This window comes from Salvelinus sp. IW2-2015, linkage group LG11, assembly GCF_002910315.2.
Source record: "Salvelinus sp. IW2-2015 linkage group LG11, ASM291031v2, whole genome shotgun sequence".
NCBI classification, from domain to species: Eukaryota; Metazoa; Chordata; class Actinopteri; order Salmoniformes; family Salmonidae; genus Salvelinus; species Salvelinus sp. IW2-2015.
In genome coordinates, this window is record NC_036851.1 from 15,625,501 (window position 1) to 15,651,086 (window position 25,586).

The window sequence follows — 25,586 nt, forward strand, 5'->3', positions numbered from 1 at the left end:
CTAGAGGCCTTCTCTTAGGTCAATGCTTCTAACAACAGAATAAAATAAAACTGAGCCCATATTGTAACTAACTCTCACCTATATTTTTTATATACTCATATTAACAAGCTCAATTAACAGAAAAATTGCTCTAAAAATGTACAGTACAAATACAGTGAAGGCTGGTCTTCAAAAGAAAAGGCAATGGGTATTGGATTGACAACAGCCAATGGGAGTTCCAGTACTACAATCACTTCCTGTGTCAGGGCCCGCCTCTGACAACCTTGAGCTGAGGTAGCATTTCACCTTCAGGGTGGGTTGGTGATTTGCTTGGACTGCCTGGAACTCAACCAACCAGAACAGCTCCACTCCACAGATTACGTCATCCCAGTTTGAGTCAGCAGGAACCATTAGGCTGTTCTTAGACCTGATATAGTGCATGACCAGTGTAAATAGCCTCCGTCTGATGAGTGAAATATAATATACATAACATAATATATCCCTGTGGCAAGACTTCACTGTCTTCCTGAAACAGACTGGACGTTCCATCATATAAAAGTAATCAAAACGGTAGCTTATGCCTGCACATCAAGCGTCGACGGTACTTAGCAGGGTGAAAATATGCCCAGCAATCCTGTTGACAAATCCGGCTCAAAGGAACTAAATAATATTTTGACAAGAAGCTAGAAAAAAGAAAAAGAAATATTCTGCATGCTTGACCAGACTGACCGGATCAATCCAACACTTCCTCAGCGCTGACACAGAAAGTGGGCCGGTAGCAAAGGCCAACTGTAATCATAGACTTCTAATCGGCTAACGCAGCCCCCAGGGGGCAGGGTCAGGCTTATACCCAAATGACAGACAAACAGGTTCATTTCCCACCTCAACTCCTTTGACCCGTACTGGGTTACCTGACAAACAAACCTCAATTGCTCTTGGAAATTCCATGGTAAATGGAATTACACTGAGACCCAGATTTTTCACTATAAAAATGTATAATAAACAAAAAACATTCATTTAAACATTTAACAAACCACAGAKCTCCATGCACAATGACTACTTTGAACAATTTCCACTGAATATTTGATAAAAACACATTTACAGGAAGAACTGTGCAGATACAAAGTTTGGTAACAGAATAACAGGGATATTTTACTGTAATTCTGTTACCAAACTTTGCATTTGCACAGTTTTTCCAGTAAATGTATTTTTTTTACTGTGTAAAATTGTTCGAAGTAGTCATTGTGCAGAGAGTTGTATGGTTTGTTAAACTTTGTTTGGCATACATTTGACATAATTCAGTTATCGTGGAATTCCCCTCTCTCATTTGGGGGGGGGGGGGAGTAAATCCCTAAAAGCTATCCCACAATAGGAAGTGGTATTGTATTTTATTGTACTGTATATTTTCTATGGCCCGACCCAGTCCCACGTTAACTATAAGAACACCAGGTCACGTCTAGACACCTCCGTCTCCAACAGATTCACATTCTACTGTACGCAGTGTGCTGCGGTTGCCATAGAGACAAAGCCGGCGATGTTTATTCTAAGCTAGGAGCCCCTTGGGACAAATGAGAGCCAAAGAGACAAGGCGAAGAGATAGACTATAATGGGAGGAACAGATCGGGGCAGTATAGGTCTGGAGAGAGACACTAAATCATCTAACTCCTTCCCTGTGGTCACATTCATCCACTGTGCCATGTAACACACTTCAGATAGTCATTCAGAGATTATTCAGGCAATGAGAGTTAAGAAGAGATCGCCTAGAGGACAGATGGATAGACAAGGCATGTGTTTGCTCTCTGTGGACACATATTTGACTGGGAGTCCATTAGAGAGATGGTCACATCTGGTTAAATGCCTCTGACATCAGACGATTCTAAGAACATGCCAAGTGCATTGATAAATATGGAGGAAGGGGGAATGGCGGAAACAGCTAAAACAGTACAATGAGGTGCATAACTGTCTGGAAGACCTGACTGGTAGTGGATTATGGATATTCTGAATACAGTATGGCTATCAACGGTCTCGTTTATGAAAAGGTTAAGGAGATGCGTGGACACACACAGACACAGTAGCTGTTCTCGTGGTCAATTTTAGCTCTCAGTACGCTGCACCCAGTGCCTCCTCCTATCAATGTTCAACAGCCCACCACTGCAACAGTGACTTGGGACCGAGCGCTAGGAAAAACATCACTGGAGATCATGTCTGAGAAAAACCACAGCCACTAAACTGAAGAAAGCTCAGGTCTTCACCCCAGCTACCAAGCAATATACTACTAAAGTCCTAGCAATATACTACTTAATAGGAATTTAAGAGTTAAAATAGTCCTATTTTAAAATGTTTGACTGTATTCCTCTGTTCCCCATCTTCCATCCTGTGTGACTGAAACTCCACTGGTCTAAAGGAGAACCCACCATTGATGCCCTGCCCTCTGACCTGGGCTAGCTGGGGGTCAGATGTGTTATTAGCTTTAGCCTAGTGCTGAGACACACACGCCAGCGCAAAACAAAAGGGAGTCCTGTAGCCGCCTTGTCAGCAGCCGGTGCTGAATGATCGATGGAGAGGACGCATTCACACTCCTCCCCCTGCCTCCTCCCCATCTATCTATCTCCATCTCACCTTGAAGAGCAGTGCAGTCTGGGAGAGGCTCCAATGATGGATCACATTTTTCTGAGAACCTAGTCATGATGCTGACTCTGAGGTAGCCTTCCTTAAAACGACATCATGGTGACCCTGAATTATTCCCCTACATGTTGCCATGGTGACCTTATTTCTACCTACCTAGACATCGCCATGGAAACCCTAGGCCTAGGGTAACCTACCTAGACACCACCATGGTGACCCTAATTTGACCTACCGTATTGTSACAATGGTGACCCTGAGTTAACTAACCTGCCTGTATGTTACCATGGTGACTCTGATTTGACCTAGCTTAAGGTCCCCTATGGCTGAAYGATCTAATGCGAGAGCAGGGCCCTGACAACAAGCTGAAATAGAGGGACTGTCTGTTTTCTGGCTGTCCCGTTTCATTTTGGGCCAAATAACTTTAATGACAGTTCCAATTAAAGAACAGAGAATCCTATGTGTGTTTGGAAGGTGTTTTGGATTGGTAGTCAGGCATAAAAAAAAACTCAGGAGGAAAACAAGCCAAGCCAAATTCCTGGGATGCGCACGCTGCCCTCCCAGCCAACAATTGATACCAGACCCCTGCTTTCTTTTATGTGACTCAATGGTCCTGTCATGGCCACCTTCTGAAAAGGTACAACTAACTGGCCTGTGTTCAAACCAGGAACATCTCACTAAAAACATCTGCCCTGGCTGCTCCACATCAGTGCTTTCCTCCACACTGTTTAGAGCGCTTAGTCTGGGTATAACTTAAAGTTGGTGCATTCATGTTAAGGTGGCTAGATGAGACAACTGCGCATATTTTATCTTTATATCTTAACAGACACTCTTATCCAGAGCGACTTACAGGAGCAATTATGGTTAAATTCCTTGCTCTAGGGCACGTCGACAGATTTTTGAATAATCGGCTCGGGGATTCAAACCAGGAACCTTTTGGTTAATGAACCAACCTCTTAACCACTGGGCTACCACCCAGCCCACAGTCATCCTTAAAACCTTTCCTCAATAAAGCAGCTATCAGCCAAGTTAGTGCTAGTGACAAAAGACAAATGGGAGTGTTAATGCAAGAAAGGCATAATCCACCCCAGAGTATAATTCTGTGAAATGAAGAGATTTTCCCTCTAATTCCCTGACCAAAAGTAGCTGCCTGGGTTAGTGTTAGGAATAATCTGGAACTGAGCCCACACAATGCCAAGCACTTCTCTGGATCTTTGAAGGATTAACAGCCAAATACACAATACATTGTTCATTTATAATGACTTCAATGTCTAAACCTGTCACTTTCATATTGGAAAACACAACCACACAGACACTCTCAGAGATTTAATTTCATGACCCTCCTTCCAACAATAACTCAAAACACAGTCACCGGTGTGTGTGTGTGTGTGTGTGTGTGTGTGTGTGTGTGTGTGAGAGAGTGTCAGAGCAGGTCATGGCTCAGTTCATTATCAGAGCCCTCACTGGCACACAGCAGTCACTGCGCTTATTTGTCTGCCAAAAGGGGAGCCTCATCCCCCTCTCTAAAGTCACTAAGGACTGGGCAACCCTGTCGTATTCGAACAAAACACAGGTGCACACGCACGCTCTAGACTCTCTCTTTCGGAACATCCGCTGCAAGACATCTCATTATTCTTAGAGGGCTTTTAAAGAATTGCATCATTCCTTGTGGGGGCACTTTATCTGCTAATGTACTTATGAGATTAAAAAAGGCATTTCTCATATTGATTTAAGACCTCATATCAGTTGGCATCATCAGCAGGTTTCCAATACACACACCCCCCCCCAACATGCATGCGCACAAATCATTACGTCACAAATTCTAAGGGATGCTAGTTTTACTACACTTTAAAAAATTTAAAAAACCTGTCCAGCAGTCTTACTTTGCACTCTTTTTTTCCACTGAAAATAGCAACTGGAAAACTCCATTTAAACATTAAATCAAAGGAAGTATATGTCTAAACCATAAATACAGCATCATGACATGTAGATCCTGAGTGTCTTTGAGAGCCGATTGTATGAGGGCAATTCCACGATAACAGAATCATGCTGAGACTCAGATTTTTCACTTTAAAATGTATTTCAAAACCAACAAACCATACAACTCTATCCACAATGACCACTGTGAACAATTGACCCAGTAATGAATAAATAAATAAAACATTTCTGGTAACAGAAGTACTACGGTAAAATCTCCCTTTTACTCTGTTACCAAACAGAAGCACAGTTCTTCCTGTAAATGTGTTTTCATAAAATATTCAGTGGAGATTGTTAAAAGGAGTCATTATGCATAGAGTTCTATGAAATCTATGGTTTTTGTTTGGTATACATATTAAAGTGAAAAAGTGAGAGCATAATTCCATTAGCATGGAATTGCCCATGAGTAAGTCTTTCCATGTTCTCAGTGTGTAGCCTACATCCTCAGCCTCTCCCGACTCAAGAACGTCTATTTTGGTGTTCATGTATAAGTCATGTGGTGGACTGAGCACTACACTGCATGCATATCACTTATAGAGTGATGTGATTTGATTCTGCAGTGTCTAATGCTTTCTCTGAGGCCAGAAAAGCAATGATACCCCTGTTACATCAAGGGGGGGGGGGTTGATTATAGAGCATGAAGATGGCACAGAACCTCTGACTCAACACTAGCGGTGGAAAATGCTCTACTTGTATGTATTGTTCTCATGACGTTATACCCACAGATTGAAATAGAACAAAAGGACTGCCAGGTAAACAATCTGGAGGCGTATCTGACGTCCCAAAGGATTATTAAACAGATTCAAAAAACAGGGAACGGAGACGCTGCCCTTCCATTCTGACAATGGCAACTGGCATGCATTATCATTATTGGTAAATCAATACGACCCAACACAGCCCTCACAAAACACACAGGGGCAACTTAAAAAAAATATACTACTGAGCGGAATGACAACAGATGAATGACTCCCAATAAATCTGCTACAATCTATAACATTGTCCAGGACACTACCAGTGCTGCTACTCCTGCTATAAATAAAGCTGAATGGGCCGGCTGACGTGTCTGTTCGAAGTGCTGCTAATAGAATCTTGACTGTATGTGCTTGAACGCCCCACTCCACCCTGTTCGCAGGCTACCCCGCCAAGGAGCTGGTAGGGACGGTCTGTGGGGGATTCCTAGCACTGCTTACTTGTTCAGACAGGAGTGGAGAGGCAGGACACAGGGAGGAGGGAGAGCCAGAGGTAAAGAGAAGGGTAGAGAGAGAGAGAGCATGAGAAAGCAGGTGAGGCGGGGTTCATGTCAGAGTTGTGCCACGGTGAACCTTACTCCAAATAACAGGTTTACAGGACCCAGTGGTCTGGTGTGTCTACACTACAGGGCAGAACACTGGCCCAAAGATGGATGACAGAACCACAAGATCATCAGTACATGTTAGTGTGACAACTAAAACAGCAAGGCTCACACTCAGAGATAACCAAGACACTGTCACACACCCATTCTCTCTGCGAGATTATTAAATAGAAACAAATGCAAAGTGGTATTCTTTATTCAARACAGGCATATGAGAGTATCTCCATGCGGATCGCAGGTAGGTGGGTTGGGTCTAGGTCAGTCTGTAGAAATATATGGATCTGTGGTAAGCAGCCTGTTGGTCTAACCAAATAGGGTTTAGCCTTTCTCCTGATAGAGCCATCACACGGCCATGGCTGACTGTCACTGTGACAGATCATGACAACTCAATCTGAGACAGACAGAGGTCGACCCTTCCAGAACAGCACTTGCACCATCTCTCCTCTCCTGGTCACCCCCCTCCATGCAGCCCTACTGGTGACGCCATGACGACCAAATGACCTTTTCATGATAATATACATAAAACCGCTCATCAGACCAACCCAAACAATTTAGCAACCACAGTTGGGTTCAACAGTGTAAACTGTCCTCAGTATTGTTGAGGCAAAACCCTGAAAGCTGACCATTCAAATATCTCCAAAAGTCTAAGGTCTAGATAATTTAAGACAAAGTACAGTAACAGGGACAAAAAAAAAACTATGTGAGATAAGAATGCCTTCTTGAGCACAGATCTTTTCTGTACATACACTACCCACAAATAGGCAATTCCATGGCAACGGCATTACGCCTTGACTCAGACTTTTTACTTAAAATGTATGCCAAACAAAAACCATTGATTTCAAAGTTCAACAAACCATATAACTCTATGCACAAGGACTACTTTGAACATTTTACACAGAACATTTCACAAAAACACATTTACTGGAAGAACTGTGCAGATTCAACGTTTGGTCACAGAATTACAGTTAAATCTCCCATCAATTTTTTTATGTGACCACGTTTTCCCCAAACTCTTAAGAATCTGCTCTGAATTAAGATTAAAAGATGTCTGCAGAAAGATMGGGCTGTCATTTATGAAATATTTTGGTTATTGAACTACAGTAGGTGAAGTGGATTTACATCCAGTAACATAATTATATCAGGGCTCCCTGATCTGTACTATACAGAAATGCATAATTTGGGATTTGAATATAGTTCTCATGTCAATGTATCCTTAATAGATACACAAAATGTAGAAATATGCAATATCCTTCTTTTGCATATTTGGGTATTACTATACACATTGGTTATTATTGTAATGAACTCCGCCCCCAGAAAAGACCACATTTGGTTGGTCCAGATCAGATCAAATCTGAAACAATCACAGAAGTGTATGTTTCACAAGTTTGGACATCCCAGTACAGCACAGCAGAGTTCAGTTCAGTGCACTGTACTCTACTTTTCTGTTTTATACTGTGCTGAACTCTACTGTAGTACAGTAATGTACAGTGGCGTCCAAACTTGAAACAGAGGTCTATGATTGGTTAAGATTGGTCCAGCCAGTGTGGATTGAACAAATTTCAACTACTTTTCACCATCCATGGACGTTGGTGTCYGTCAGTGCTCAGTGGGAGAGGATGCTTGTTACAGTAAATAGAAAGAGGGTAAGTGAGGCCCCCAATTACAGTATCACAAAAGGGGTAAAAGTAGAAAATATATATATATTTTTAAAGCAAAATAAAGAGGGTAAGTGGTAGGTGTCATGGCAGGTGTCAGTCACAAAGAGCTTGGACAGTTGACAGTAACTGGAAAGAGTGAGAGAGGAGCAGAGAGAGGGAGCGAGAGAGAGAGGAAGGGGTCATCCAGACTGTTTTCACACTCTTGCTTTGATCACCAGAAGACAGAAAGAAAGAGAAAGAAAAAAACAGTTATCAGCTGCACACAACAGTATGCCCACCTGTGGTTTGTAACTACTATGATTTCCCATTATAGCCAATTCCATTACTGATGTTTTGGTAATTCCATTACCGATTTATCACCGAACAAAAATATAAATGCAACAGGCAACAATTTCAAAGATTCTCCTGAGTTACAGTTCATATAAAAAGGAAATTTAAATATAGTCATTAGGCTCTAATCTATGGATTTCACATGACTGTGAATACAGATATGCATGGGTTGGTCAGATACCTTTAAAAAACAAAAGTAGGGGTGTGGATCAGAAAACCAGTGAGTATCTGGTGTGACCACATTTGCCTCATGCAGCGCGACATCTCCTTCGCATAGAGWTGATCAGGCTGTTGATTGTGACCTGTGGAGTGTTGTTCCACTCTTCTTCAATGGCTGTGCGGAGTTGCTGGATATTGATCCAGAGCATCCCAAACACGCTCAACGGGTGACACGTCTGSTGAGTATGCAGGCCACGGAAGAACATACATTTTCAGTTTCCAGAAATTGTGTACAGATCCATGCGACATGGGGCTGCGCAGTATCATGCTAAAACATGAGGTGATGGCAGCGGATGAATGGCACGATAATGGGCCTCAGGATCTCATCARGGTATCTCTGRGCATTCAAATTGCCATTGATAAAATGCTATTGTGTTCGTTGTRCGTAGCTTACGCCTGCCTATACTATAACCCCACCATGGGCACRCTGTTCCTAACAGTYGCAAACCTCTTMCCCACACYACGTCATATACACAAGGTGCACCTGTGTAATGATCATGCTGTTTAACCAGCTTCCTGATATACCACACCTGTCAGGTGGATGGATTATCTTGGCAAAGGAGAAATGCTCACTWACAGGGATGTAAACAAATGTGTGCATATGGAACACTTCTGGGATCTTTWATTTCATCTCATGAAACAGGGGATCAACACTTTACATGTTGCGTTTATAGTTTTATTCAGGATAATAATTCATAAACAAACTTGATATCAGTAAAAATGCTAGTACTAATTGGTAGATCTAGATTTACTTGTTACTTATGTGAACTTTCATTATCCTCCCCCTTATGAGGTAGAGAAATTAGATAATATATATGGGTTTTTGGTAACGGAATTACAAGGCACAATGCAATGTTTCTTAATCTTATAGAAGGCAAATAATATCTCCAAAACTAAATATGAGTGTTGATATTAGTTGGCAGGGGTCTTTACTTCAACATTATTGTTTTTGATGCATTTCTGATACCTTAAAACTTTTTCTTGGTTGATGTTGACGAAGACTCCTTTTCCAAGTTTGGACCAGAAATCAAAGCATCTCCTTAAAATCAACATTTTTAGGATGTTAAATGGTTGAAAAATGTATATATGCCTTAATTTCTAAATAAAATATACTCTTAGCTTTCATTTGACATGCTCCTATGAACTTCACATGTCAGTGCTCATGGGTCCTTTTACATGGAAATGCCCAGATCTATCCTGTGGTCTACATACATTCCACAGACAGCAGGGTCACGACTCACTGGGGAGCTGCTGCTCAAGCACAGGCCCAATCTCACTGAGTGCCATTCACTTAGTAAATTAGTGTTTGATGATAGTTTGTTATGTTCCTCTCGTTCTCAGTTTAACTGCACTCACAGAAACAGCCCTAGGAGGAGTTCAATTCACTGGGGCGTCATATTTCTTCTCTGCAATTACAACTGGTAAGGTATTACATTTTCTGGGCCTGTTAAAAGAAGCCAAGGACAAAATCCTTATACTCTTAACCCTGTCTATAACCTTCCATCGTTTGATTCCCTTCTCTAGAAGGCTGACTGTAGTGGATATTTATGTACGGGAGGAGCCTGACCACAATCATCGATCGGTTGATGAAGTGTTTTGTTGAACGGAGCACAGATCAGCAAAGGCCTCCCAAGTGGTGCTTGAGCTACAGAACATGAGAAATCTCTAGATGTAACCCACAAAAGCTGAGATACACAGGCAAAAGTATCACAATAACAGACGGACAAAACACTTATGAACAAGTAAACGTAAAAATATATTTAAAAAAATATAAAAGATGAAGTAGAAAAAAAACAAAGACAACAGAAGATCAGTCTTTCCGTGAAGATGACAAATAATGAGGACTATACATCTATCCATTAGTGTCCAGTCRATAGATCTTAAATCGGTCAGAAATATACAGTAAATGCAGTCACTGGACACTCTCCCAGACACCTTAACACCTTGTTGAGAATATCCAACAGCGTAGATACCCAGAAGTCGACTGAGGAACGTATCTGGTTTGGTGTAGGGCTGTAGCTGTCACAAAATGTTGTCAGCTGGTGATTGTCAAGCAAATAACTGTCTCACGGTAATTGACCGTTAATTAACATAAACACATTTAACATCTCCTGGCTTCAACACATGAAGACGTTTGGAACGTGTACATTTTAAAAAGTCTAATAAATCCATGTAATATATCCTACACCTTCACAATAAATRCATTATTTATTTTAGACAGATCTAAAGAAGCATGACATGAAGAAAATAGTCTATTTTAGAAGAATAGAACCGCATACTCCGAGTTGTCCTAATGTTAGGTCCTGATCTGCCTATGCCAAATGGCTGTAGCTACACCAGTTCGTTTAGCAGGCAAGATTTGCTTAGAAGTCCATGGCATTATTTTATAGTATGAAGAATACAATTGAACAAAGCTGAAAAAAATGTAATGGATATTATCTCCAAACGAGTGCGCACACTATTCTGTGTTGAGCGGTTAACAAAAAAATAGGTATAACTATATGCTTAATTTAGAGTTATTAATGTAACTTTAGTAGTTCTACAAACGTTAGGCTATATGTTTTGATTTTTTAATACATTATAAGGTTGCATGATGTGACTCTAATGATGATTTTTTTTTAAAAAGTCGCTTTAAAAGCATGAGATCTGCTTACAGGCTGACTACACCGCTCGCGTTGCAAAATACATTTAGAAATCTATGTTATTCAKTTATTGCACGCGCCAACGAGCGTCTGCGTTGCCAAGGGCTAAAACAGAAGTCAGTTCTATTTCTGACACAGATCGCGCTGCAAGTCCTGCCTCTCCCATCTCCTCATTGGTTTATAGAAGCAGGTACCCACGTTCCATCTCCTCATTGGTTATATCCACGTGGGTGACTGAAAGACAAACGAGGTCAGTGCCGGTAATGCACCTAATTCATGAAAGTTGCCAATCGCAATATAAAGTCAAGAGAAGAAAAAGCCTGGAATGAGGAGAGATGACTAGAAACGATTCGGTATTGTCACCCATCAGACTATTCTTGATTTAATCTTGTCTTTACATATACTAAATAATATATATGTGTGAAATTTGTTTTGATTTAGAATGGACCATTATGCAGCGGGAAAAGATATGTCATCTATGCACTTAAATTGCGAACGGAGGACGCTTTTTGCATGGTTCATTTTCATGCCAGCCAGGTAGGCTATACTCCTGTTGTAAATATAAGCAATGAAAAGTTGAGAAATAAATATAGTAGGCCAAGCCTATTGAAAGCTGATGGGATCCTCCTCTCTTTTTAGTAGAGGCCATCACTCMGTTTTCTTGCGTAATTGCATAGCCTATAGAAATGTTGCGCAACATGAGCTCATGGGCTCTCACGAAGTGTTTGATTAMATTTTCGATTACATTTGCATTGATGTCAGAGTGATTAGAGGCACAATAGAGTGCAGAGTACCAGGCAGTTAGCAAGTTTGGTCATTAGTAGCCTACCAGCAGCAGCATCGAGCTTGGAGTAGCCTAATTACCGTGGAATTTGACTGCCTTCATGACTTGTGACTGTCGGTGTGGRAGTAATACAGTCACCACAATGGCCCTAGTCTGGCATCTCCTAATAGTTCACTGCAGCAGAGGTGCGTGTGAGTATTATGTATTATATGTGTGTGTACATGTCGTGCGTGCATGTGTGTGTCTGTATGTGTGCGACTGTGAATATGAACCCCAGCAGCAGTGAAGGACAGCACAGGGCATCCAGAGGGCTGGCTTGGACTCTATCCATCTTCCTGGATCAACAAGCCGGCCACCTGTGCTCCCTCTCCCTCTCTCTCACCTGCTGCTGCTGCTGCTGCTGCTGATAAAGGAGAGAGAGAGAGAGAGAGCTCCCAGAGATGTGATCCAAGAGATTAGCTTTGTGAGGAAAGGATACCCCAGAGCTTCATATGACTATGGATGAGACTGTACAGAGGTTCAGATAGGTTTACTGTGTCCAGCACAGACTAGATACTGTGTCCAGCACAGACTAGATACATCACCTCTGTATTGTGTGTTAGGCTAGAGTACAGTAGTGGAGTATAGGCCTAACTAGTATTATTGTTATTACAATGTAGTAAAACTGACCATTTAAGTATAGGCCCAGGTTTTGAATAAGTGTAAAGGGGATTTTCAAGTGATCAAAAGAGAACAGCAGTCGCAGATATTGTCAATCATAAACCATTTCGGTTTAATTACAAGTTGCAACAGGGAGACACCTCCAGCACAGAAACAAAGAAAAAGTCTCCCTGTTGCACCTTGTAATTAAACCAAAATTATTGATGATCGACTATATCRGAGACCGCCCCTCCCTTTTGTTCAACGGAAAATCCCCTTTACAGTTTGGCGACAAGGATGGGATGCTAAGGTTTTCAGCCATGTTCATTGAGCAAACCTTCAGAATCAGCTCCCTGGAGGTGAGTCAATTGTTTGTACTCTGAGGAGCTTCTATGGTTTCTCTCCAAGAGATCGTCTTCCTCTGGTATCCAAAGATGACCACTGGATTTCGGTAATCTTTTGGAACAGTAGAACAAAGTTACTAAAACACATTCCAAAATGGAGAAAGGGTGGTGGGATGTGAACGGCATCCTGAATTTAAATCTTGAATACTCCCTTTGTTAAATGGATGTAAAAACAGGTTAGTTGACAACATCACGGTATTGATGCGCGTGCAACGCAAAAGGCTAAAAGTTGTGAGTTGTTTCGATTGAAAGCCAACCCAGTCTGTCTTGTCCCAAAGTTGGTCACGACCCACCAGTCTATACTCATGTATATTTGTCTTTGATGTTTGTTGACTTGGCTAATACAATAGAGGCTTAACAGAATATTGATTTAGGGACATATAGTATGCGTATGTTTTTTCCCCTTAAAACAAAAACCATGTACTTCAAAAGTTTAACAAACCATACAACTCCATGCTCAACGACTGCTTTTAACAGTTTCCACTGAAAAATGTACAAAAACMAAATTTTGTGGAAGAACTGTGCAGATGCAAACTTTGGTAACAGAATCACGGTAAAATATCTCAGGTTTATGTGACCACATTTTCTAAAAACGTAAATATCTGATCCAAAATAAAGGTACACCAAGCAGAAATCGCTCTGCCATTGCCTTAAAAAAAATTGTACCTTTATTTAACTAGGCAAGTCAATTAAGAACAAATTCTTATTTTCAATGACAGCCTAGGAACAGTGGGTTAACTGCCTTGTTCAGGGGCAGAACGACAGATTTTTACCTTGTCAGCTCAGGGATTGATCTTTCGGTTACTAGTCAAACGCTCTAACCACTAGGCTCTAACCACCTGCCGCCCCAATTGCAAAAATTCGAATAGTTTGCCTAATTTCAGTTTATGTGAACAAACAAGCAAGTACAGTATGGTCTGAGAATCATTGTTCCATCTAAACCGCTGTGAAATATACAATACCAGTCAAAGGTTTGGACACACCTACTCATTAAAGGGTTTTTCTTTAGTTTTTACTATTTTCTACATTGTAGAATAATAGTGAAGACATCACATCTATGAAATAACACATATGGAATCATGTAGTAACCAAAAAATAAAAGTGTTAAACAATTATATATATTTTTTGGGCTCAATCACATTAAGGAAAGAAATTCCACAAATTAACTTTTAACAAGGCGCATTCCAGGTGACTACCTCATGAAGCTGGTTGAGAGAATGCCAAGAGTGTGTCAAGCTTTCATCAAGGCAAAAGGTGGCTACATTGAAGAATCTCAAATGTAAAATATATTTGTTTAACACTTTTTGGTTGCTACATGATTCCATATGTGTTATTTCATAGTTTTGATGTCTTCCCTATTATTCTACAATGTAGAAAATAGTAAAAATAAAGAAAAACCCTGGAATGAGGAGGTGTGACTAAACTTTTGACTGGTACTGTATATGTTCCATAACCAAAGATATTGTATTTTCAGCTGGTGTACAAAACAGAAAGTAAAAAGACACAAAAACAGAATGTAAAACCGGGAAGCATAGAAATAGCGCACATAGAACAGCTCTACCACTTCTTAAGACTTGTTTTCAATGAGAATGACAGATCTATAACTCACATTCCTATGTGAACTTTGTTGGGTCGCCCAAAAAGTTTKATATTGCAGTTTTAAGATTCAATGATGTCTGCAGAAAGTATGGGGTGTCAGCTATGACATGACACCTTCAGTTTGAAAAAWATATATTTTGGTTATTTAACAAGAGTAAGTGAAGCTGATTTACACCCGGTAACCGAATTGGGTCCCTGATCTGTACTACAAAGAAATGCATAAATATTATGAATATGAATGTCATTCTCCTCATGTTTCACAAGTCAGGACATCACATTGCAGCACAGCAGAGCACAGTAGAGTACAGTGCAGTGCAGTACAATACTGCACAGCAGAGTAGGGTACAGTTCACTACAATAAAGTAGAGTATAGTTAAGTACAGTACAATATASAGTATTCTACTTTTCTTTARTGTATTGTGCTATCTAAACTTGTGAAACATACATGTACATCACTGATAGGTTCAGATTTGGTCCAGTCCGATCCGTCTGTGGACGTTAACATCAAGGCCAGGGTGGACTGACCAAATGTCAACTACTTTTCAATGACCATGGACGTCCAGTGTCGGTGGGTGCTCAGTGGATGAGGATGCTGGTTACAGTAAATGGAAAGAGAGGGGGCAGGTGTCAGTAAGAGCTGAGAGAGGTGACATTAACTGGAAAGAGAGAGAGAGAGAGAGAGGGGTTGTCCAGACTTAGCTCTCGAAGCGGTTAGCTTCACCCACAGTTGGCTGCGTGTGAACTACAATTCCGACGCTTAGAAACGTGAATAATCGCCGCTTGCTGAATGGTTTTCAAAACACATGCTGATATGCCCCTTATCTTTCATGTCAGCGAGAAATAATTCTTCAAATAAAAAATATACACTTACGGTAGCAGCTTAGCACAAATCCATACAGCTATGGGTGCCTCCAGTTGAGGAACTACAGTCGTGGCCAAAAGTTGAGAATGACAAAAATATAAATTTTCAAAGTCTGCTGCCTCAGTTTGTATGATGGAAATTTGCATATACTCCAGAATGTTATGAAGAGTGATCAGATTAATTGCAAAGTCCCTCTTTGCCATGCAAATGAACMTAATCCCCCAAAAACATTTCCACTGCATTTCAGCCCCGCCACAAAAGGACCATCTGACATCATGTCAGTGATTTTCTCGTTAACACAGGTATGAGTGTTGACGAGGACAAGGCTGGAGATCACTCTGTCATGCTGATTGAGTTCAAATAACAGACTGGAAGCTACTAAAGGAGGGTGGTGCTTGGAATCATTGTTCTTCCTCTGTCAACCTTGGTTACCTGCAAGTAAACACGTGCCATCATCATTGCTTTGAACAAAAAGGGCTTCACAGGCAAGGATATTGCTGCCAGTAAGATTGCACCTAAATCAACCATTTATCGGATCATCAAGAAATTCAAGGAGAGCGGTTCAATTGTTGTGAAGAAGGTTTCAGGGCGCCCAAGAACGTCCAGCAAGCACCAGGACTGTCTCCTAAAGACCTTAATCCCATTGAGAACTTGAGGTCAATCCTCAAGAGGCGGATGGACAAAACAAAAACCCACAAATTCTGACAAACTCCAAGCATTGATTATGCAAGGATGCCTGCCATCAGTCAGGATGTGGCCCAGAAGTTAATTGACAGCATGCCAGGGCGGATTGCAGAGGTCTTGAAAAAGAAGGTCAACACTGCAAATATTGACTCTTTGCATCAACTTCATGTAATTGTCAATAAAAGCCTTTGACACTTATGAAATGCTTGTAATTATACTTCAGTATTCCATAGTAACATCTGACAAAAATATCTAAAGACATTGAGGCAGCAGACTTTGTGAAAATTAATATGTGTCATTCTCAAACTTTTGGCCACGACTGTACACTTCCTCCCCAGTTACACAGGTGTAACTGTCATCACGGTTGACAACTCCATTGTGTCCTCCTCCCAGAGTGCTAAGAACCTTGGCGTGATCCTGGACAACACCCTGTCGTTCTCAACTAACATCAAGGCGGTGACCCGTTCCTGTAGGTTCATGCTCCACAACATTCGCAGAGTACGACCCTGCCTCACGCAGGAAGCGGCGCAGGTCTAATCCAGCACTTTTCATCTCCCGTCTGGATTACTGCAACTCGCTGTTGGCTGGGCTCCCTGCCTGTGCCATTAAACCCTACAACTCATCCAGAACGCCGCAGCCCGTCTGGTGTTCAACTTTCCAAGTTCTCTCACGTCACCCGCTCCTCCGCTCTCTCCATGGCTTCCAGTTGAAGCTCGCATCCGCTACAAGACCATGGTGCTTGCCTACGGAGCTGTGAGGGAACGGCACCTCCGTACCTTCAGGCTCTGATCAGGCCCTACACCCAAAACAGGGCACTGCGTTCATCACCTCTGGCCTGCTCGCCTCCCTACCTCTGAGGAAGTACAGTTCCGCTCAGCCCAGTCAAAACTGTTCGCTGCTCTGGCACCCCAATGGTGAAAAACTCCCTCACGACGCCAGGTCAGCGGAGTCAATCACCACCTTCCGGAGACACCTGAAACCCCACCTCTTTAAGGATACTAGGATAGGATAAAGTAATCCTTCTAACCCCCCCCCCCCTTAAAAGAGTTAGATGCACTATTGTAAAGTGGTTGTTCCACTGGATATCATAAGGTGAATGCACCAATTGTAAGTCGCTCTGGATAAGAGCGTCTGCTAAATGACTTAAATGTAAATGTTAAATGTGTAAATAGCACATAAACCAGTGATGTAACATGGCGATATGGCCAGGTGTGAACAATAACCKTAAAAAAAGGTGTGTAGTAATTTAACCTTTAGTTTTGTTAAAGTATTATTATTTCTCACTGATAGGAAAGATACGTACTTTAWGTTTCCAGAACAGTACCGCAAGTGATGAGTTTTGACGTTCAGAGTGTTGGGGATCTTAACAAAACTCCCCCAGCCAGAAGATACTATTGTCAATAGGCGCTAAAGCAGTTAGCCTCTATGAATGGGTTAGTACAGACTCAGACTGTTTTAACACTCTTGGTTCGACCACCAGACGACAGAAACACAAAGAAAACATGTATGTGGACTCCTGCTCGTCAAACTTCTCATTCCAAAATCATGGGCATTTATATGGAGTTGGTCCCCCCTTTCCTGCTATAACAGCCTCCACTCTTTTGTGAAGGCTTTCCACTAGATGTTGGAACATTGCTGCGGGGACCTGCTTTCATTCAACCACAAGAGCATTAGTGKGGTCGGGCACTGATGTTGGGCGATTAGGRCTGGCTCGCAGTTGGCGTTCAAATTCATCTCAAATGTGTTCAATGGGGTTGAGGTCAGGGCTCAACAGTCAGCAGGCCAGTCAAGATCTTCCACACCAATCTCAACAAACCATTTCTATATGAACCTCAATCTGTGTACAGGGGCATTGTCATGCTGAAACAGGAAAGGTCTTTCCCCAAACTGTTGGAAGCACAGAATTGTCTACAATGTCAGTGTATGCTGTAGGGTTAAGATTTCCCTTCCCTGGAACTAAGYGYCCTTCCCTGAACCATGAAAAACAGCCCCTGACCATTATTCCTCCTCCACCAAATTTGACAGTTGTCACTATGCATTCGGGCAGGTAGCATTCTCCTGGCATCTGCCAAACCAGCACTCAGCAGTCCCGTTCTGAGAGCTTATGTGGCCTACCACTTCGCGGCTGAGCTATTGTTGCTCCTAGACGTTTCCACTTCACAATAACAGCACTTACAGTTGACATGGGCAGCTGTAGCATGGCAGAAATTTGACGAACTGACTTGTTGTAAAGGTGGCATCCTATGACGGTAAAACGTTGAAAGTCACTGAGCTTTTCAGTAAGGCCATTCTACTGCCAATGTTTGTCTATGGATATTGCATGGCTCTGTGCTCGATTTTATATACCTGCCAGCAACGGGTGTGGCTGAAATAGTCGACATTAATGGGTTTTGATGTATTTCTGATAACATCTACCAGAAAAAGTCTTAAAAGGTTTCTAAGACCCCTTTTCCATCTGTTTATCCAAATTAATTATGCCTAATTCTTATGATGGAACATTTTAGAAAAATGGATCTATGCCTTCATGTCCGAAAAATGTAGCCTCTTAGCTTTCATTTGACACACAATTTGATATGCTCCTATGTACTTCACGTTGGTGTTCATGGGTCCTTTGATGGAAATCCCTGTATCCAAATGTCAGAATTGGCCATTTGGCATGCCACTTCTGATGGGTATGTCAAATGACCAAAACTGGGGACAGTAATGGGGAATATTTAAGATGAATCAAGTTAATATTCAGTTAAGAGTAATTAACACAATGATTAGCATACTTATGTTTTCTCTATGTAATTCACATGATTTCAAGTGTTCTATTTCTGACACTCATGTGTCACTGGTTGATGGTCACTAGACTCGATGCTTTATGTTAAACTCATCTGTAGATAGGGACTGACGCCAGACTGGAGGTTCAAGTACCAAGGACATTGATTGTTGTATTCTGTGGAACACTGTGATTATGGAGCAGATGACAAAGTTGTTTTGACTTCTTGGTTCTGTGTAATTAGAATATCAGGGCCTTTCTCGGCAAAGGCCAAGTTAGAGTTTTTCTCTACTTATGTGCTGGAAGGGTATCCCTGTTGCAACTTGTAATTAAACCAAAATGATTTATGATTGACTATATCCGCGACTGCTCTTCTCTTTTGTTCAACTAAAAATCCCCTTTACAAGAACTATAGGCACAGGACAGGAGCCAGTGCATCATCTCTTTCCTCTGATAGGTCCACTTAAAAGAACCTGCTGTGCAAAGCAGGTACTGCTAAGGACTGCTGGGACAAMCAAAGCTTAAATTACATCCACACTATTCAACTACAGCAACTAAAGACCCATCACTTCACTTGAGGGCAAATAGGTGAAACTGTGCCATACAAAAACAAAAAATAGTGATGTGTATAGAGAGAGGTAGCACATAACTATACTAACCAGTGAGTGAGAAAAGAACCACAAACAGTGAAGTTGTCTGATACTCCAGGCTAGAAGACGTCACTACTACAACCGTACACTTAATATGAGAATCTAATGGATAAGAATTTTAGCAGCCTGACAGGCTGACCACACCGCTTGCGTTGCGTGCGTTGCAAAATAAATTTAGAAATCTATGTTATTCAATTATTGCGCGCCAACGAGCGTCTGCGTTGCCAAGGGCTAAAATAGAAGTCAGTTGTATATGTGACGCAGATCGCGCTGCAAGTCCTGCCTCTTCCATCTCCTCCTAGAAGCAGGTACCCACATGCCATCTCCTCATTGGTTATACCCATGTGGGTGGAAGGAAGAMAGATGACTAGAAATGATTTGGTTGACTGTTTTATGTGTGGAGTAATTGGCGGAGTAGAAGACCTTGTTATTTTACCTGAAATGCACAACTCAATGTTTATATCCCAGAACAAATTAGCTAGCAACAGCAAGCTAGCTAAATAGGACAAATTAGCTAGCAAGTGAAAGCGATCTAGCTAAATTGCCATGAAGGTTTAATGCCTTTCGACCTGTCCCCAAATTAATGCAATTAGTTCAGAGTTTGTTTTGATATTTTAACCTGCGTGTCGTGATCGCGTTTGGTGTGGGGGGACAAAATACATTTATGCACGATGGCGCAGGCGTGCAGCCGGTTTGGGTTCCGTGTGAGGATGAGATGGATGTGGAGGAAACACGGAGGTTTGAAAACGTCAAGACACACTACTTCTCTCTTTGCCATGGTTCCCAGGGCGTTATTTTGCCCCCCAGCCATGACAGACAGGGAAGCTGAGGTGATAGAGGGAACCCAAAACACTGGCTGACTAGCAGCGCAGCTTAATTAAATCACTCATATCCCCTGTGGCCAGTATTCCCTGACATTCATCTCTCTAACTCCATTACAAGTCTCACATCACCAGAGTCCTCACTTGGGTAAAGGAATCACTAAGTGTGTATGGTGTTTAACTGTAACTCCATGTACAATATAGTCTCAGGTGTACTACACTCCCCTATGTATTTATTTTGACAATGACGCTAAAACTTTTAATTTAGCTCTACACTCCAGAATTTTGGATATGAGATCAAATGTTTCATATGAAGCGGCAGTACAAAATGTCACCTTTTATTTGAGGGTATTTTCATACAGTACATTTGGAAAGTATTCCGACCTCTTGACGTTTTCCACATTTTGTTAAGTTACAGGCTTACTTTAAAATGGATTAAATTGTCTCCCCCCCTCATCAATCTACACACAATACCCCATAATGACAAAGCAAAAACAGATTTTAGAAATTAATAGAAAATAAAATATCACATTTACATAAATATTCAGACCCTTTACTCAGTACTTGAAGCACCTTTGGCAGCAATTACATCCTCGACTCTTGGGTATGACGCTACAAGTCTGGCACACCGGTATTTGGGGAGTTTCTCCCATTCTTTTCTGCAGATCCTCTCAAGCTCTGTCAGGTTGGATGGGGAGCATCGCTGCACTGCTATTTTCAGGACTCACCAGAAATGTTCGATCAGGTTAAAATCCGGGCACTGGCTGGGCCAGTCAAGGACATTCAGAGACTTGTCCCGAAGCCAATCCTGCGTTGTCTTGGCTGTGTGCTTAGGGTCATTGTCCTGTTGAAAGGTGAACCTTCGACCCAGTCTGAGGTCCTGAGCAGGTTTTCATCAAGGATCTCTGTACTTTGCTCCATTCATCTTTCCCTCGATCCTGACTAGTTTCCCAGTCCCTCCCGCTGAAAAACATACCTACAGCATGATGCTGCCACTACCATGCTTCATCGTAAGAATGATGCCAGGTTTCCTCCAGACTTGATGCCTGGCATTCAGGCCAAAGAGTTCAATCTTGGTTTCATCAGACCAGAGAATCTTGTTTCCCATGTCTGAGAGTCCTTTAGGTGCCTTTTGGCATACTCCAAGCTAACTGTTATATGCCTTTTACTGAGGAATAGCTTCCGTCTGTCCACTCTACCATAAAAGCCTGATTGGTGGATTGCTGCAGAGATGGTTGTCCTTCTGGAAGGTRCTCCCATCTCCACAGAGGAACTCTTAAACTTTGTCAGAGTGACCATCGGGTTCTTGGTCACATCCCTGACCAAGGCTCTTCTCCACCGATTGCTCAGTTTGGCTGCCAGCTCTAGGAAGAGTCTTGGTGGTTCCAAACTTCTTCCATTTAAGAATGATGGAGGCCACTGTGTTCTTGGGGACCTTCAATGCTGCAGACATTTTTTCTACCCTTCCCCAGATCTGTGCCTTGACACAATATTGTTTCTGAGCTCTATGGACAAATCCATTGACCTCATGGCTTGGTTTTTGCTCTGACATGCACTGTCAACTGTGGGACCTATATAGACAGGTGTGTGCCTTTCCAAATCATGTCCAATCAATTGAAATTACCACAGGTGAACTCCAATCAAATTGTAGAAACATCTCAAGGATGAACAATGTAAACATAATTCACCAGAGCTCAATTTCGAGTCACATAGCAAAGGGTCTGAATACTTAAGTAAATAAGGGATTTAAAAAAAATATGTAAAAACCTTTTTTCGCTTTGTCATTATGAGGTATTGTGTGTAGATTGATGAGGAAAAAAGTATATCTGGTGGTCAAACCAAGAACGTTAAAACAGTCTGAGTCTGGACTAACCCATTCATAGATGCTAACTGCTTTAGCGCCTATTGAAAAAAGTATCTTATGGCTGGGGGAATTTTGTTAACAAATTTTTACTTTTATTGCATTAAAGAATATTGTAGCGACCCGCACAGACAGCTGTGTGTTATGTGTTAGGCTAGGAGGTGGTTGTGTTGTACTGACCAGTACCCGGTGTTCGCGGGGTCTGACATGTCAATCAACCTGCTATCTGCCAATCACGGGAATGCCTGGAATGTTCTGATGCCGGGCATCCTGGTGGTTGGCGGAGTGGCGTGGAGGGGGGTTGGGCAGGGGGGTGGAGCATTGGAAGTTAAGACCAGGTTCAGCCTTTGTTCTCTCTCTCTTACGTCTGGGCTTCACAAGAGAAGGTCACGATTGGCTTGTGGGTTATCTGTCATCTATTTGGCGTGTGCTACGGCCCAAACAGTAGCCTGTGTAAAGTTGGTTTAATAAACCGTCAATTCGCAAACTCAAGCCTCTGTCTGGACAATTGTTCATTTATGATCTAGTCAGGTCATTACAATATAATAAGTTTCTGAACACGTCAACAGGAATGTAGATGCTATCTTGATTACGGATAATCCTAAATGAATCGTGAATAAAATCGAGGCACAAATATCATACCCCTTCAAAAAAATGCTAACCTCCCCTGTTATTGGTGAGATGTTAGCATGTCTTGGGGGTACGATCTTTGTGCCTCTATAACTTTCTCACTCATCGTTATTCATGGTTCCTTCATGATTATCTGTAATCATGGTAGCGTCCACATMAATGGAGAATGGAGAAAGGACGTGGCATCCTAAGTATAAATTTGAATATTCTCTTTGGTAGATGGATGTAAAGACAGGTTAGTTGACAACATCACGCGTACAATATTGATGCGTATGCAACAAAGGCTAAAAGCCGTGAGTTGTTCTGATTGAAAGCCAACTCCGCCTGTCTTGCCCCAAAGTTGAGCACGTATCAGCTTTGTTGGAYAAAGGACGTTGGGATGTGAATGGTGTGGAGAGATTACACTACATATCATTCTTCTGGCACCACATGACACTGTCAGCAGTCACCTGTTAAGCATCACGTTCTACCGTGATAATTAACTATGGTGGACTGCAGCGCCCTCCCATTAGAAGGCTAAGGCTATTATGATAACATCTAAATCAGGGTTCCCCAACTGGCAGCCCGTGGGTGGTTTTATTTGGACCCCAAGTTTTCTGAGCAAAATGTTATTATTTTATTTTCATTGTTGGACATAAAAGACTGTAAAAACAAGTGATTTTAATTTTGGTAATCTGCCCCAAGTATTCCGATGCATAATAAAGAGACGCGTGATTCCGACCAACCATCCACTCAAGAAAAAAAATATCAGCCTGCGGTGGAATTTAGTTGATGATCTCTGGTCTAAAGTATAATTTCGGTGTCTCAAACTAAAGCCTCTTCAGACCATAATAAACTGACCAAAAGCCTGTAGTGGTCATGTAATGGGAGCACTGTTGTGAATGAAAACAACTGGAAAGAATGTCACTGTTTATGCCCGCCTCTGATTATGTGGCATTGTTGAGGTCATTCAAGTAATAGTCCCTCCCTCCCACCAACTGAATTCAAACACCTGGGGTGTATTCACTAGAAKCCAAACAGAACCAAGCAAAAGAAAACAAAGAGTGACCTACATGAATTTGTCCAATAGAAACACTAATTTCTGTTGCAAAKTGCAACTGTTTGGACCACGGCTGAATTCCAAACACTTAAGACATACCCTATCCCCTCAGCCCTCAAATTAAGTGGACACTTCTGATGACGTGTATACGCMTCAGACGTCATGAAACTTGCAGGGCAAGGGAGGAAGGAATGATTTTTACATGGACCGCCCTTTCCCGGAAATTCATCACTCGTGCATCCCGCGATGATTGTGGGTGTTTCATATGCGCTATGTCAATTATGATTGCATGTCTACTTATATTAACTATATCATTATTAATATAAACCTACTGTATCATAGCTAGCAAATTAATTAAATAACTAACGTTAGCCTGCATAGCTGGAGCTTCTGAAGGAAGAGTTTTTTTATTTCTACAATTTCCAAAAGTTAACCAAACATTAATTTACGAGACTTGTTTGTGCCGTCATGTGCATTAGTAGCACAATTTCTACCCTTTTTACTTACACTTGTATGTTGACTTGTCCATATTTACGTTGAGGTTGTAAGTTTCGGCTGACTTTTCTTAGTGGATGTACAATTATCGCAAATGTAATTTATGGGGCGTTTCAGGCCCCGAAGTGAACATAATTGTACACTCGCAAAAACGGGGGCTTACGTTGCAAACTACCCTTGTTTGGACCGACGTCCAAGATGGTGATGGGGATTCTCCCAAGGTCATATGACGAGGGTGTGTCTTTTATGAGTTTGAAATGCAGCACACATGTGTCAAACTCATACCATGGAGGGCCGAGTGTCTGGGGGGMTTTTCTCCTCCCTTYTACTTGATTGATGAATTAAGGTCAGTAATTAGTAAGGAACTCCCCTCACCTGGTTGTCTAGGGCTTAATTGAAAAGAAAGGGAAAAAACATCAGACACCAGGCCATCCAAGGAATGAGTTTGACACCCCTGGGTACTAATGATTACACGCCTGAATCCAATGACCTACAGTACAGCTACACCTGTGTGACCTTCACCTATCCCAGGCTGGTCTCATAGACCCTATCCAGGTGACTGCTGACAATGTCATGTGGTGCCAGAATAATGATATGCAGCCTAATTTCTCCACGCCACTGGTTGCCAACTACATCAGCGTAACAGCGTGGATTTGCCAAGTCTTGTCTACTTAATTAAGCAACCATATAATTCAGTAGGCTACGAGCAAGATCATGTTTTGTAACGTTGATGTTACAATGAACGGTTCTAGACGTGAGAGTMAAACAGGGCATGCAGTTTTTATATTGCTCTATCTCGAGGATCGTGACAAAATATTCAGCAACTGCATACAGCAGCCTTTCTAATCGTTCGATGTTGAGACATAGATATGGGCGGGCCATTGACATACAGTATGAAGTGCCTAACCTGTGACTCAAAAGTAAGTTATTCAACAGGAAATTATATCCTACAGAGGCTACTGTCGCAGCAACAAATCGTGTTAGAGGCAACAATGAAAGTGAATAGGCTAGTTGAGTTATAGAGTAACAATACAGTTCATATGCAGAATTTGACACTTATCAAGTTAACCTCATCTTGTTACATTTGTTTCAACGCGCGCAGAATCGTGGATTACATTGGACACTATTGTGACGTTTAATTTAGGTTACTCACAGATCTCACCTAGGCCTACATTAGAACTGTCTGGAAGATGAATATGGGATATTATATCAAGAATACACCGCGAACTGGTGGACTATCCACACCAATGGCCACATCTGCTGTTGGCATAGCAGTATTAGAAAATGTCAAGCTCTATACTTACCGCTTGGGTTGAATACGTATCCGTTCGATATGCGTCAAATCCTCTGGACTTTTGGTGAAATACCGGTGTTATAAACTGCACGTTCTTGTTCTTTGCCTGGTTGCGTTCCTATTCCAACGAGTATTTCGATGTCACTCTCAGGGCGGAACTACACATTGCGTCCTAGACACAGAGGAGAAGCGAACGAAGCAGCCAACCAATAGCCTACGAGGAGGCAGGTACCAATTAATTTGAACGCCCCCAAGAGGTTTAACTGAGAAGATTCTGTCTAAAAA

At 41.8% G+C, this 25,586-nt stretch overlaps 1 protein-coding gene across 1 annotated transcript in view; it reads right to left on the reverse strand.

The window, feature by feature from the left end:
* Positions 1–25,480, reverse strand: part of LOC111969887 (protein NDRG3) — a 64,491-nt gene extending 39,011 nt beyond the window's left edge. Inside the window, exon 1 of the mRNA XM_070445820.1 lies at positions 25,312–25,480. The gene's annotated coding sequence lies outside the window, so the exon portion shown is untranslated. The remainder of the gene's footprint in view (positions 1–25,311) is intronic.
* Positions 25,481–25,586: the final 106 nt, after the last annotated feature.